The sequence below is a fragment of the Helicoverpa zea genome, chromosome 31 (assembly GCF_022581195.2).
Source record: "Helicoverpa zea isolate HzStark_Cry1AcR chromosome 31, ilHelZeax1.1, whole genome shotgun sequence".
Taxonomy (NCBI): Eukaryota; Metazoa; Arthropoda; class Insecta; order Lepidoptera; family Noctuidae; genus Helicoverpa; species Helicoverpa zea.
Genome location: NC_061482.1, coordinates 692558 through 708791, shown reverse-complemented (window position 1 = coordinate 708791; position 16234 = coordinate 692558). Strand labels below are relative to the sequence as shown.

Here is a 16234-nt window from a genome sequence, read left to right as displayed (position 1 = left end):
ACGGTCACGACAGGCTCAGGAGACGAAGAATGTTCCCAAAGAAACTACAGAAAAATAGGTCAATATACCAAGTTTGTAAGCTGTTTTGGGACGCGTATAAATCCAGTAAATTATTTCACGAGGCGTTGGGAATTGAAAGGAGTCGGTTTGGACGTCAGATGGACACTGGGGAGTAAAGCGGTGCATAAACAATGAATACGCTTCAAGGACTTTTGAGGGTTGTGTAAAGTTATCAAAAAGTTTTGTTGGAATATCATCAAATGGGTCCAATATTGTTTGTATATCACGTGTGGTTAACACAGAACTGTTTTTTTGCATAAAGAATGGTAGTTTTTATACATATGAAAAAATATGGAACATTTTTCGTAACTATAGTAGTAATAACAGTAAATGAACATTCAGAAAAATGATGATATTTAGGTATAATATAACATTGTCTTAATAACAGGTTGACATCTGGATAATACAAATAGTAATATACTTTTGCTCCTAAAACTCAAAGGTACATATATCTACAAACATAATTATTATAACATGATCAGGTTATATTATTTTACCGCAATATAAGCATTGTTCCGAATCATACCCGTGTTACCAGGGTCCCTTTGAAGGAATCCCGGGTATACACTGCCCCGGGCAAAACATCCAGTTGTGACGTACCGAGGGTAATCAGAGTTTAATTAGCTTCACAATATTAGCCTAATATTGATGGACTTCGTGGAAATATGTAGTTAATTAAGTGCAGATTTAGACTAGGTTTAAAGGTGGTTAATTTAATTTAAAGTGGTGGTTAAAGCTTCTGTCTTTCAAATATGAGTTTGCGGGTTTGATTTTAGGTAAGTACCAAGGTAACTTTTTTAAGTTATATGTTCTTACTGTTTAAGTTTATCTTGGACTAATATATACAAATATCTTGAGAAAACTTGAGCAAGCGTGGTGATTAACGCTCATTCCTTCTCTGTACAAGAAAAGGCCTATGTCTTGTAGTGAGATAGTAAAAAGGCAGATGATGATGAAAATAGTGTATGCCTAGGTAAAAGTTACTTCAGACATAAAATAAGTAATGTTAGGTGAAGTATTCCTGTAATAGTGCTTTATATCTCCCGGTTGGACAATAAACCGTATCATTGACGCCTCCACGGAGACATGTAATTCCTTGTTATTCCATACTTATGATATGAAATGCTAATATTATGGATATAATCAAACTTTTAGCGTAGTCGTAAATATTCGAACGTTATTGTCTTAACGGGTACTTAACCCTTGTTTGCGTAAATCCGGTTTACTGATGACATAAAGTCTGGTTTTTATAGAGTAATTAGACTTTACTGAAAGGCTAGGCTACTTTTTGTATTTCGCTTTTGTAGGAAGCATAGTTTACTATGGACCTGAATCGATTAAAATGCTGGATATGTGTTTAACTTTGGTTTAGAATAATGTAGCCGGTCCGACACTATATACATACGCAGTTAATGATATCCCACCCAAAACAAAAATGTGAAAGACTGCCAAGTTCGATAATATGGGAATGCTTCGCCTATAAAAGAAGTGAGATCTGAATAAGTACCAAGTTCCATACACATACCTCAGTTAAAAATAGTTACTTTTTAATGATGTTACTTGGCAAGTTTTCACACACCTTGTTATAAACCTACTAAACGCAACAAACAAACTAAACAACAAACTAAAATGAATCAAGTATTTAATTTTCTATTAAAACTTGCCAAGTAACATCATTAAAAAGTAACTATTTTTAACTGAGGTATGTGTATGGAACTTGGTACTTATTCAGATCTCACTTCTTTTATAGGCGAAGCATTCCCATATTATCGAACTTGGCAGTCTTTCACATTTTTGTTTTGGGTGGGATTTCATTTAGTTTTGTAAGATTTTATTTTTTTCTTATGATGAAGTTAGTTAAAGAAATGTCTCATTTATACTATCTTTCAGATTTTTTAATATGCACTATGTTTCTTACAAAGAAATAAACTAGATTAACTAAATGGACTAGATTTACCAACTGACTGACATGACATGTTATCATATTATGTTCGTGGATCAAAGTTACACATTCGTTATTTTCGAAAGTGATTCACACTTGGCCGTTTTCAGATTTTTACTTTACTTTGACTAAATAAAAACCTTTGTAACGAATTTCAGATCGGTACGACCATTCGAAGATATATTATATAAATATAGATAAATTTAGTTCGTTTTAGTTCCTTTGGGGTATAAATTTACACCAGGTATAAAACACCTTCATTATTTTGAAACCGACTCACACTTGGCCATTTTCAGATTTTTCCCTTTACCTTGACATAAAGACCTACCTCCATGCCAAATTTCAAGTCAATACGACCATTGGAAGTGGTCTAGGTTTTTGATGAGTGAGTCAGTCAGTCAGTCAGTGAGTGTATAGTAAAAATAGCGATTTTCTGACGTCAATATCTCAAGACCTACAATAGGTATATTAATGAAATTTTGTATTTTAGATAAGTGAGGGGGTCTCAGTAGATACTAGAAATTTGATATGCGTAAATAAAATAGATTTTGAGTTACAGGGGGGTCGAATTTGGCCCGAAATGGTTCGTGTAATATAACCCACGGCCGGTGTGTCGCTTTTTTTGCTCGAACTTGGCGGACACACTGCCGTGTGTCTAGATTATTCAAAATCTGCAGCGACAATTTCTGTGACGCATCAAGATTCGCCAAGTTTCGCCGCAAAAAGACTAAACATCATAAAAATATGATTCTAAAATCTGTAGGAAATGTGTAAAATGAAGCGTTGACGTCACGGGTCATGTAATTTTAATGATGACAGGCCGACTGAGGCTGACCCACTTTTGCCACGTACAATGTTCCTGTACACTTCGTGGCCAGGAAACAGACCCAGTTTGCGTTTGTTATCACGGTTTTTATACATATCGGTGTGGTTTAGTTTTCTGCAGGAAGTGTACGACGGGTTTCTTGTGTTTTTGAGGGAGTTGAGATCAAAAGGTTTCGGTTATGTTGCTGATTTGATGTTATTGTAACTGATTTTAACGTTTGCTTGGTTTAGAAGCGCTTTATTGTTTTTATAGTTAAAGTTAGTGAACGAGTAAGATTTGTTTCGCTTATTGGCGTTGTACTACCGTTATTTTACGGTGAGTTGCGCTATTAACTTTCACGATATCCGAACCATTTTAATTTGTGAAACCGCCGCTCTGACCAGTGGGGGGCAAGTATACGGCTGGTTATGGTTTTATTTATCGTCATAGTTAAATGAGCAACTGGATCTTAGTGTGTCCTACACGCATTATAAACAAACTTTTACCCATCTACATTCTTTAACAAATACCCGTAGCTGACACAAGTGAAGTAAGTAACTACAGCCAAGTTTCACAACATACAGAGCACAGTTAGCGCACTTGTACAGAATACTGACATTTTGTGACTGGTACACTGAAGTATGCAAGTTAGCCTGTTCGTGTACAGCTCAGGTGAATGTGTTCAAGTCTAGTTTGTACAACATTTTGAACATTTTGCCTGCATTATGTCTTAGCCAGGGATAGCGAACATACGGACGTTCCTTGTGGTACATGGCGTGTACATTTTGGACATGATATTGTAGTTAAAATTCGGTACAAAGCTTTAAGTTAAGAAGCTTAATTCACGTAGGTACCTATACGTTACCTATTAAAATCATCATTATCACAAACTTTTAAGCCTTAAGAAGGGCACAGCTGAAAAAAGGCTTTTATTTTCGACTCATTATAATATAATAATAATAAATCATTTATTTCAGGCCTTTACACCCATATAAATTACAAATAATAGATACAAATGAATTAAACTTATCATAATAAAAATCAATTTAATATTGGAGGCGTATAAAACCTATAAACTTTTTACCATGCAGTATTATTTCGCTATCATCGTATTTTTAAACTGAATTTTTCGCGAAACCCACAGGTTATTCATCCATGGTTTAGTGAATTTAAACAAGCTACATGAGTGCACCGTCAGCTAACGGAAGAAATTGTATACTAACAACATTTCTTGTAAGTTAATGTTAAATGTTTCAGCGCCTGTTGCTTTTGTTTATAATATTAATAGTATCCGTAGAATGCAGACTAAAAATTCAGCAGACAGTTGTTAAAATATGTTTTTAAGAAAATCGGGGATCTAGGTAATTAATGTTTTAGTCGGTCTTTTACCGGTCAATTATGTGTACTATAAATTCATCTTCATACTGATTAATGATATAAACCGAACAAACTATCGGCCAAGTAAAAGATTGCTGTGCGCGTATTTTAAAGGTGAGCTTCACTATTATCTTCTACCTAGCCTCTGCAAGGAGCCGTTAAATTGGCACCCATCGGTAAGATTTGTCAACTGAAAATGCTTCGGTTATTGGCAAGTTTAGTTAGATTCACCGAGAGTATGTAGTTTCATTTATGCAATTCTGTAGGTTTTAAAAGGTTCTATGGCAGAGCTGTGCAATGGTTTAGTTTTAGTTTGCACTCACTACTCACCTTGTTTTTGTTGTGTGTGATTTTAGTTTTCAGGGAAAACGTTCTCGTTTTCAGTCTTGTTTATTTTAGGTTTTTTTAGTCTCAGGTTTTCGTTTTCATTCGATTGTTGAAAACCAATATTTTTTGAGCATATCATATCTACATATAATAAATCTGTAAAAAAACTGTGTCTGTACATTGAATATATTAAAAAAATAATAATTGGGTGGGGTTTAGAAACAGTAATGGAGCACAAATCAAAAAAAAAAATTCTGTCTGTATGTCTGTATGTCTGTTTGTTTGTACACGCTAATCTTCCGAACTACTGAACGGATTTCAATGATTTTTTCTTTGTTGTATCAGTATTAAGCCTGGTCAACATATAGGCTATAATTTATCTTCGAAACTTGAAGACCTGATGCAGAACTCCAACAGACCAATAAAACTATAAGAGATACAAATGTGGTGCGGTGGCAAAAATTGTTTCATTTGATGAGCATTTTCAGATGAGATAATAAATTTTAAGATCTGGAACACCTGATGTGGAACCCCAAGAGCCCAGCTTTTCTGTACCATATACAGGTACGACGTTTTAGCAAAAGTTGTTCAATTTGATAAGCACTTTCTATTGACTTATACAAATTGAAGATCTAAAACATCTGATGTGGAACTCCAGGGGCCCAGCTAGACTATAGCAGATAGAGGTATGACGTTTTAGCAAAAGTTGTTCAATCTGATAAGCACTCTCTGTTGACTTATAAAAATTGAAGATGTAAAACACCTGATGTGGAACTCCAGGAGCCCTGCTAGACTATATGAAGCATATGAAGATATGACATTTTAGCAAAAGTGGTTCAATCTGATAAGCACTCTCTATTGACGCATTTTTCTTTTCTCTCTCACACATACAAATAATAACGAAGATACAACAACACTTGAATTTCGTATTAAGTCACTGCTTAGTACAAATTTTACATACCTAGACGTGGCGTCACGAGCCCCCGCTGTCTAACTTTGTTGCGTTATATCTCATTATTATTTTGTATGTCTCTTCCAGACCTCGGGACTACAGAGTTCCGAATTTTTGGGAGGCAAACGTGGGGCCGAAGCCAACACGCTGAAGTCCTTTTGAGACAACTTTAATGAAATGGTGACACAAAACCGACGATTATCCCTTTATACACTATAGAAATGAATCCAAGGACAATCCCCGGTGGACGTCGTTAAAAAAAAGACAATCCCCGGTTCTGTGCTAAACTATTGCTAAGGCGATTATCACACTGCCCCGCATGATGCAGCGTGGTGCGTGGATGCGTTTTTTTCCGTTGTATGGAAATATTTCCGTTTGTATGGAAAACACGCATAGTCCAACACACTGAAAATGCATCCACGCGCGTTCATGCGGATCACGCACATACATGCGGAGAAACACGCACCCCCGCGCGTAGGTGCGGGGCGAGACGCAAGGTATGGCACACTGAATCCCGCAATGCCGCGCGTGATTTTGAATGGGCATGACGTGTATATTTGAAAATGGAACTCGCCGTGCGTGAATTTACAAAACGCACCTACGCGCGTGAGTGCGTGAAAAACCCGCACGATGATGCAGATCTGCACTCCCGCAGGAACGCGCGTAGGTGCGTCGACACGCAAGATGCAGCGTGATGCGGGGCAGTGTGAAGATCACCTAACTATGGAGGAAAACTACTTGGGCTATTGTGATGGGATGTTAGTGGATGACAATGTATTAGGTACATGTAAAAACGGCAGGTGGAGACTCGCCACCTCACTTACTGGGCCCCCGGGAACCAGTCACTGAACAGCAACAAGAGGGCAACAGGGACATGAGCGGCTGAAGGGTGAGGATACCTCGGCGGACTTTAAACGCAGATTACGCGCTCCCTGTGCTTACCATGAGGCACCTACCCTCCGAGCAAGGCTACTAATCCTGCTCTAGCGACGGCTCCACTCTGGACGGCCAAGCCAAGCCAAAGGCGTGAGACCTACCCCCGTCATGGTTCACTCCGACCGGCCGGAGATGGGGGACAGTATACACTCCCTGGAGAACTCAGTATATATAGCCCCGCGGGGTCGCTACTCCCCGTCATCAGCCTCAGATGTCCTGCGGTGCCTATATCTCATTATTATTGTCGTTATTATCTCAAGAGCCTTTGTCCCAATTATGTTAGGGTCGACTTCCAGTCACGATGCAACTGAGTACCAGTGTTTTACAAGGAGCGACTGCCTATCTGACCCCCACAACCCGGTTAACCGCTCAACCCAACACCCCTTGGTAAGACTTACTGGCTTCTGACTACCCATAAAGACTGCCAAGAATGGAATGTTCAATGACAGTCGGAACCTACAGTTTAACATCCCCTCCAAATAACGGTCATTGGTATCCAAAATATACGTAGAAAGTACATACGAACTTAGAAAAGTTGCATTGGCAGGCACTTGCCAGACCTGGAATCAAAGACGCACGCTCATACTTAAGAGATTGGTTCTCTACCCACTAAACCACCACGAATTCCACTAAGTCACCACGACTTTGTCATCTATTTAATGTTTTTTTACGTAATATTTTTGCCACACACAAATGCGGACTAATTAGAATCACTACTTTTATCCCTATGTTCACGTCTATTGCGACTATTCAGATCTTTGATTTTGCTGACTCCGTAGTCGCTGGCATAAGGGACAGGATCCGCGTACGAAGTCGCGGGCAGAAGCTAGTATAGCATAAAGGTCTTAACCACGTCCCTATATAACTGCTTTCCGTAGTCGGATGGTAAGAAAAATCATCCTATAATCTCCTCCCGGGTCTAATTATAATTAGTGTAACTAACACGACCTTCTTCAATGAATATACATGTAAATTAATTAACGCACATCCTGAAATTAGTTTGTTCTGAATCGTTTACTGAATCGATTTATATTATTTTTAATACAGGTAATTTTTTATCCCAAAAATAATTAAAACTACGGAAATTATTGTCATATTATCCCTGTACAGTCAAAACAAATTCAAATAGACCGTAACTCAAAGTAATAAGACTTCGTGTATTGTCGGCTTTTTCCGTAGTTTCGTTATGTTGTGTCGAGTCGAGCGGCGCGCGGCGCGATATTTGCGTGCGTAGTAGTATGACCAAAAAGTTCTCCAAGAATTGGTAAAGTTAATTTAGTAAATAACAATGCATATACATGTTAAATTAAAAATTCAGTGTATGTATTATGATTATAACATAATATTCTAATTAGGGTGTTTGAGGGTGTGCGTTAATCACGTTACATGTTGTGTACAGTTTATCTATACCAATCACACACAGTGTAAACTAGCAATATTTTAATTACAAATGAAAAAAAAACAACTTACTAAAACTCAGAAACTAAATTCAAAATTGTTAACTAAATAATTTCTTCAGTTGAAAATTGTTGTTCCAGTCTAAATCAATATTATTGCAGTAAGTTAAACAGAGAGGGTAGATCAAAGGTAGACGTTTGCAAAGCCAATCGCCCGGGGACTGCGTCAACCACATCAAAGACGGTACAGCTTTGAGACTGACGGGTCACAAATAACTAGGGTAAGTTTTATTGAAGAAAATCTGACTTTGAACGAATTCAGTGGAAGTTAGTAGTTTTATTAGTACTGTTTACTAAAATTAATATTAACTAAAAAAGATCCTACAAGATATTTTTGTTCCTTTTTAATGAATATTTACGAATAAAAAACCCGTATTGTCCATAATTGTCATAATATATGTATTAGACAATTATTTCAATAGTTATGTGTTTGTTATAGTACTCTTTTAAATTAATTAAATAACTTCATTTCTGCTCTTTCATAACAATATTGCATTCTCTAAGGTCACTTTTGTTTCACTTAAGCAACTTTGACTTGACACTTTGAGATATTGTACCAAGAATTAACTTTATACATTAACTCACAAGTCTTATTTAACTCATTTTCTTTATTATTGCGCACTATTAGAACAGTATAAAAATATACATAGTTTGTAAATATAGCTTAGATAGTTTTTAATTTTGATTGTAAATATTTCAACTTAACTTATAAATAAAAACATAGTTAAAAAAATATTCAAAGTCACATCAAAAAACCTTTTCAAAAAATTCAAAAATGTAAGTTCAGTTCAGTTGTATACAAAGAAGTCCTGCCATTCTGAGGGTCGTGTTAAATTAACTTCTTAACCAAGTTAGCACCGACAGCTCCAGTTACAAAGCTTTCGCCGCGAGAGCCTTCAAACTTTGTCCAAGTACAACTTAGCCTTACAGTTTTGATACCTGACTTACTAGACATTTCAGTTTTCACCAAGGATTTATTTAGGCTCAAACTCGTCTACAAGTCTAATCTTCTAATTGAAATCTTTAATTAGAAGGAGCAACATCTATCAAATATGGTAAGAACATTAAACTTCTATCTTTTGTTAAAAGGATTGCTTGGAGAACTTTGTAATAATGCGAGTGAATACTTAGCTGGCTTCATTATGACTTTACACTTTAATCAGAATAATGAATAACTCTAGTAACAACAACAGTGTATGAAGATGTAAATTACAAACTAATCTTACTTCTACGTAAGTTAAAAGCGCATTTAACTTTATAAATCAAAGTTAGATGATAAGTCTTAACGACTTTTTGATTTGCACCGTCGTAGCGTTTGCTACGAGGCCGCGTAGTCTTTGTAGCAAGCCACAAGTCGGCGTAGCACGCGTAGCATCATTACGAGTTGAGAACATGTTTTGTCTTTCGTAGCGTGATTAATTGCGAAGAACAACTTGTACTGCGTCAGCGTTCTTCGCAATGAGTTTCGCTAATGACAATAGGTTGTAAGAACACAAATTATACTAAAACCACATTATTCCAAAGCTTTTGATGTAATTTTTTCAAAGAGATTTTCTACATTTCAATATCCTGATTATATAATGTTACCACATGTCTTCTGCGAGTGACAGTATAAAGAAACGATAATTTAAAAAATAAATGACTGGATATTTTGTCGACAATGTGTCGCTCGAATAGGTTGTACTCATGCGTTCAATATAATTAATATGCACGTTTTTTTATGTGACACGCACTAGGCTTAATATTACTCATAATGACGCTATTTAAGTAATATTTTAACTTTCACCCGCATCACTTGGAGCTTTCAATCTTAGGTAACAAAGTTATTTTTGACAAAGTTCATCAAAACTTACTGCTATTGTTATTGCAATGGCAGAAAATTATTGTTCCAATAAAATTTTACGCAATCAGAAAGAAACTTGCCTTGTACAAATCGCGATTTGATGTGAAATACGAACAATTAAGTCTAATATAATATTTTGAATACCAAGACACATCAATAAACTACACAACCGGTTCCTAGAATTCATATACAAGGTGTTGATTTGCATTTGTGCCATACTTCAGGAGGAGGACATACAATACGTAAATAATCGATTGGAATCACAGTAGACGGGAAATAGCTAATATGCACTGTTTTTTTTGTCATTGTAATGTCGTAGTATTTCAGAAGTAATCCAATTTTATGAATGAAATTAATGAATAATCGTTGCGTATGCTTTGTGTTCGCGTTTGTGTGAGGGAGCAGTACGGTTTTGAGGCCAGTAACATACGCGCCGAGTTTGAAAACGGGTAAGTGACATTGACGAATTTCCGAAAAAAAATTAAAATCAAAAATTTTCGTACCAATTTTTTTGTTGATTTGGGTTGAGAATCATTAGTATAATCACGTCCTTGACTATGGCACGCATGCAAATCAACAGCTTGTATACTATCAAACCGTATTATTACGTTGCCCTCCCGATAATCGGTGATCGACTTTTGTAGGTGAAAAATAAAACACACTGATAGTAATAGTGATCCGCACACGTCACAAAAAAATTGGTCCTAATATCTGTCCGATAAAAATCCTGACGTGGGCGGGCAGCATGCACCTTAGTACACAAAGACCTCGATAGCAAATAAAACAAGCTCAAATACGAGTCCAATCAATTAAAAAAGCGTATCGAGGGCTCAATAACGAACCCCTATGGTTTACCCCCATGTTCAAAAGGTTTCCATTGTTGAAGTTTTCTCATTCTATTTGCTCAGGAATTGGGTCGCCGGTATTGGCAGTTCCACACTTCGCCACAGATTTAGGAGTGCAGTGGAACCGCATTCAGGCAGGTCTAGTAATCCCCAATAGAGAATGGGTATTATAAAACCCTTGCATTCGAAAGGGGATTAATCTACGCTTCCGTGGAAAATGAAATGAAGGTACATTAGAGGACTGGCTCTTGACATGTGTAAGCTTTTAATCTCAATGATGTTCAATTTTGAAATGAAATATCGACGGTTCTGTTTTTGAATTCAGTATTATTAGAGAACAAAGAAAAAGTTGCAATAAGGGAAGGTTCATATCATATAGAAGATGCGTCGCGTATTATCGGTTGCGTAACGCCAAATAAGACAGATATACGATAAAACATCACTCAGCTAAATGCGGACTTTTTCAAAAGTGCGGATTGTGCCAAGTGATATTTTGTTATAATCTTGTTTTTTTTTTTTTATCGTGCTTGTTAGTGATCTTAAGTTGTCTGTTACTTTTTCAGTTTCTACCCGTGAGAATCTATAATTGGCTTACTGTATCATATAGAATTGTTATCCCTTTGTTACAGCTGTTGATTCTCCTTCTAGTAAATAAATAAATAAATAAACATTCAATCATTCACACCTAACCGATGATGCGTTAGTGCGCCGATCATATTTTTGCAATACGCTCGACGCATCTTCCATCAGATACGAATCTTCACTAAAAACAAAGAAAAACAACGAAAATAAGAGAGTCTTGCAACTACGGTTTCTCAATAAAACTCCAACAATAATCAAATTATATAATTAATAGTTTAGCCAATGAATAGTTACATTGTACAACCCACCACAATAATTTACTAACATTCAAAAGTCAAAGACAAAGAAATGTCTGGTTTGCAGTCACAACAAAAATTTACTTGCCTCTGAATAATCATACAGTCAGCATTTAGCACGAGCCACCCGAGATACCAGCCCAAAAATAATACAGTCTGTTGGTTTAAATTAAAATGTAAAAAATGAGAGCGGAGAACTGGCGGTTCTCCGCTCTCCCGAATTTCCATTACAACCTTACCGTACCCGCATACTGTCGACTAAACAGTCGCCCGACAGTTGTCCTGATAGTAGGCACAATTTTTTTAAAAGAAAATCTTAATTACAGTCTATGTTGTCATTGTCAGTCGGTCTGATACCGGTTCAATTAGGTGATCTTTGTAATGTGCGTACTACCATTCATCTTCATACTGATTTATGAGCCTAAAGAACCTATCGGCCGACTAAAAGTTTGCAGTGTGCTACTCTAAGCATTTTTCATTTTCGTAATAAAACCATAGAGAATTTTCGAGTCATGTATTCTTGATGTCTATGTTATTCATGTTCAGTTAAAACCCTTTGAGCGCTTGACATAAGTAGTTTTGTAGAATATTCGTTTAAGTTTCATTGTGAAAGTCTCATATAACAATGTAAGCTTCTTCTAGAAGTAAGTACAGGAATTACGTGAAAAGCTGCTTGCTTGTAAGCTGCCAGCTTAAAACATTTATTGTTGTACTAGCTGTTGCCCGCAACTTCGTCTGCGTGGGCAATATAGAATCGTCAAAATACTACTACTTATCCCATAGGTGCATTCTTTCACGTGACAGTATAATTAGGATTAGCACTTAGCAGTCGCATAGATTCATTGATCAAGGTTGTGTTGTGGATGTGACCATTTATCTAAACAAAAGAAGTAAAGTTTGTGTCGTTGTTCCGCCAATTTGGAAAATTATTACGTATGGTGCGTAAGTAATTTTCACAGGAAACAGCTATAATCTATGTCTACATGCTTTGAGTCTGACAAAGCTGTCATTTGTACATTTTCTGCAGCTGCTGCGACTAATCAGAAGCCAGAAAGTCTGTCAGTCTTACCATAATATGGATATCGTCTTGTGTAGTTGACTGGATTGTAGATAGGTAGTCGCTCCAAGCAAAATATTGGTACTCAAACAGATTCGGTGACTGGAAGCCAACACCAACATAGTTGGGGAATAGCTGGATGGATGATAAAATGAGTCATCATCATCAGCAGGCGCATAGGGTAGGATAGTTTCACTTACTCATGGTAAGGCTGACCCCACATTAGGCGTGCGCGATCCTCGGGCGTGTGAGTAGCGCGGGCGTCGCGAGCGCGCTGCGTAAACGTCGCGTTTTGCTGTCCTGCGGCATGTGTGAAGAGTGCAAGCGACGCGCTCGCGGCGAGCACGCGGCGCTCGAGTTGCGTTCTTACCCCTTCGCCTGCTAACCCCGCCGCCCGCTAAACGCCTTAGCAGTTAAACGTCAAGGAGAGCGGCGCGTGCGCGCCGTGAGCGCGCTGCAAATGCCGCAGGGCAGCAAAACGCGACGCTCACGCAACGCGCTCGCGACGCACGCGCGGCGCCCGCGCTACTCACACGCCCGAGGATCGCGCACGCCTAATGTGGGGGAGGCCTAAGCCGGGACTCTACCGAAATGTTTGCATTAGTTCACGAATAGGCAAAATGTACGTATCTGTGAGAGTCCACTTCATGTGTTCGTACTTGAAACCTGTAGTTTTGCCAAGATTTTCAGAATGTACGCTCGCAATTTGTCACTTCTTGGTGGAGCCAGCAAATCAAAAGAAACATAAGTGTTGTATACTGTGCGTCACTACCGCACACCGGGAAAATTTCGCTCTTGCGGAGGACGTTTATGTACCATATTTTGTGTCACACGTAAACAGGACGACAGTAAGTATCCACCGAAACACTTTCAAAGACCTGATGAAGGAACAAATCAGACCTGACTTGGTCACCTGGGGCCAATCAGAGCTCTATGAAGCGATAATACGCTTTGGCTCCTACTGTTATTGTGGTTTCTGAAAATTTATTCACCTCATTCAACGATGAATGTAATTCTGATGGTACTATTAAGAACACTTGCTTAGCGCAGAAGCTGACGTTGGCAGGTCAACTCTTTTGACTTCTCGAATAGGATACCATTGGTTTTTGTGCAATGCACACCTGCAATGCATTCTGGATTAGGATATGATATAGGTGGATAGGATTTGCAACAGAGAACAATTCTGTCTTTGTGATTAAATGACATCAAACGTAGTTTTATATAAAAGGTGTTTTTTAGGGTTTTTAGACTTGGCTCGGGTCTTACTGAGACTGTTCGTAATCGTGAACAGTGTATTTGCGATCAGAAGTTGAAAGTAAGCATGTCTCTGGTATGCGGCGCGTAATTTGTACGTTTTCAGACGCATAAAGCATTTTACGTGTGTATGGTATTAAATAGAGAGAGCTCCCATTTCTTATCTGCACTTTGTATCTGGGCTTGTTTTTAAAGCTACAGAATCCTACATTACCTTCCTCACGCTTAGCAGCGCTTGCTAGAGATAGATCCTCATTTCTTCTAGGATTAAGTTTACATATTTTGCATCAGAAAAAATAATTAAGGTCTACTTAATACTACTCACTCAAAGTAATTTGTTTTAAGGCCACCACTTTAGTGGAAGATAAGCTTAACTATGTTTATGAAAAAATCCTGATATGAACTCCATCTGTAACTTTAAATGATAATTAATTGTTCCACTAAAGTCAACATTTTTGACATAGTATTCAAAAAATAATTTAGATGGCACCGTTTTAAATTTGGCTGAGAACTATTAATTTTCTTTTCATCAAGGTAATAATTATAGTTGGATTTTGATGTGGCACGGCAAACTGACAAACACTATTGAAATGTCTATCGAAAAATTACACTACGTGTTAAAATATGGCGAATTACGGAAAATACACAACTCCATCTGTTGAAATAATAATCCTCTATAAAGAATGTATGGTAATATTGTAGGTGATCTTCACACTGCCCCGCATCACGCTGCATCTTGCGTGTCGACGCACCTACGCGCGTTCCTGCGGGAGTGCAGATCTGCATCATCGTGCGGGTTTTTCACGCACTCACGCGCGTAGGTGCGTTTTGTAAATTCATGCACAGCGAGTTCCATTTTCAAAAATACACGTCACGCCCATTCAAAATCACGCGCGGCATTGCGGGATTCAGTGTGCCATACCTTGCGTCTCGCCCCGCACCTACGCGCGGGGGTGCGTGTTTCTCCGCATGTATGTGCGTGATCCGCATGAACGCGCGTGGATGCATTTTCAGTGTGTTGGACTATGCGTGTTTTCCATACAAACGGAGATATTTCCATACAACGGAAAAAAACGCATCCACGCACTACGCTGCATCATGCGGGGCAGTGTGATAATCGCCTTACCACCTCGCTCCTTTGACTAATTGATGATGTATTTTATTTACCACAGATGGAGCTACTTTAACCTTGGCTAAACAAAATTTTCATATTTTTTTTTTCTTCCGATGTTACTTATAAAGGTGTGATTTTCTGTGTAAAGATTAATAATAGGCCGATCAACTAATATAAGTACAACATTCAAATGTACAGTTTTGACAAATAGATTGCGTGTCGTAATATTTTACATCTTGAATTCACAAAATTAATCATATCTTTTGATAGAGTGAATCGATTTCGATGAAACAAAAACTAAGTAATACCCCAAGTTACGTAGAATTTTTGTATATAAGCATTGTCTGCATTTAATTCGTAGATTTTACGTGAATCCCGAACAAACAAACAGATAAACAGACAAACAGACAAACAGACAAACAGACAAACAGACAAAAATGACAAAAATGATGGAAATGGGTTCTGTTAGTTATCCTTTAACATGCTGGCTATTTTTTTTGTCAATTTCTTCAATGTACAAAAATTACTTTTCTACAGATTTATTATATGTATAGATAAAACACACGTATATTTTATTCGTTTTGAGCTGTATTTTATTTCTTCTATTGTCAGTTTTAATACGGTTTCTATTCGTGCAATTAGTATCGAGTTCACTACTCGATTCTTCTTTATTACACCTTCTCTATTGAATTTATCTATTGGCAAATGCTTTGCAGAAAACAATATTATTAAATTATATATATAGTTGTTTAAGCTCACAAAGCAACATTCAGATTGTACAGATTTGTTTGTTAATCAGTCTGTCTGCATTAATTTATCCCTATCACCCAGGAGGGTTATTCAAATGTAATTTACTCGTTCAAAATAATGTGGCAAATATTTATGAACCTGATTTAAATCTAAATTTAAGGCTACCTAATCATTTTCGTTTTTTATGGGATAATAAAATCCATGTGTGACTTGAATAAGTTTAATGGAAAGATGTAAGAAAAATGATTATGTCTATTGCCAAGAAGACATCCCATTTGTGAAACAGAAATGGAATATTTAATGCAGCCCTCACGGAAGGTACGAAAGGTCTTTTCAAAGCCGTGGTTTGTGTATTTCTTTGAATAATAATTTTCAGATTTACTTTGAAGGGTCAACTGGATGAAGTTTAATCAAACAAGTTATGTTATAATTTTCTCTTCTCAATTATTGGGAAACAACCAAAAGCGAGTAGATTACAATTTTTTAGTCAATACAACGAAATACTAATCCTTTTGATACTAAAATAGAAATGTATTTAATTTTACTAAACGTACACTAGATTACAAAAAAAAAGCATAAATACAGAGTGAAAAATACTGCATTTTTTATTTCGAATCAAACGTTAGTTAGAAAAAGC

General features: G+C 37.1%; 1 protein-coding gene across 1 annotated transcript in view; it reads right to left on the bottom strand.

Moving 5' to 3' along the window:
* The window catches only part of LOC124644822 (otoferlin-like), a 154704-nt gene that overhangs the window by 36030 nt on the left and 102440 nt on the right, over positions 1-16234 (bottom strand). The gene's annotated exons all lie outside the window — the stretch shown is intronic.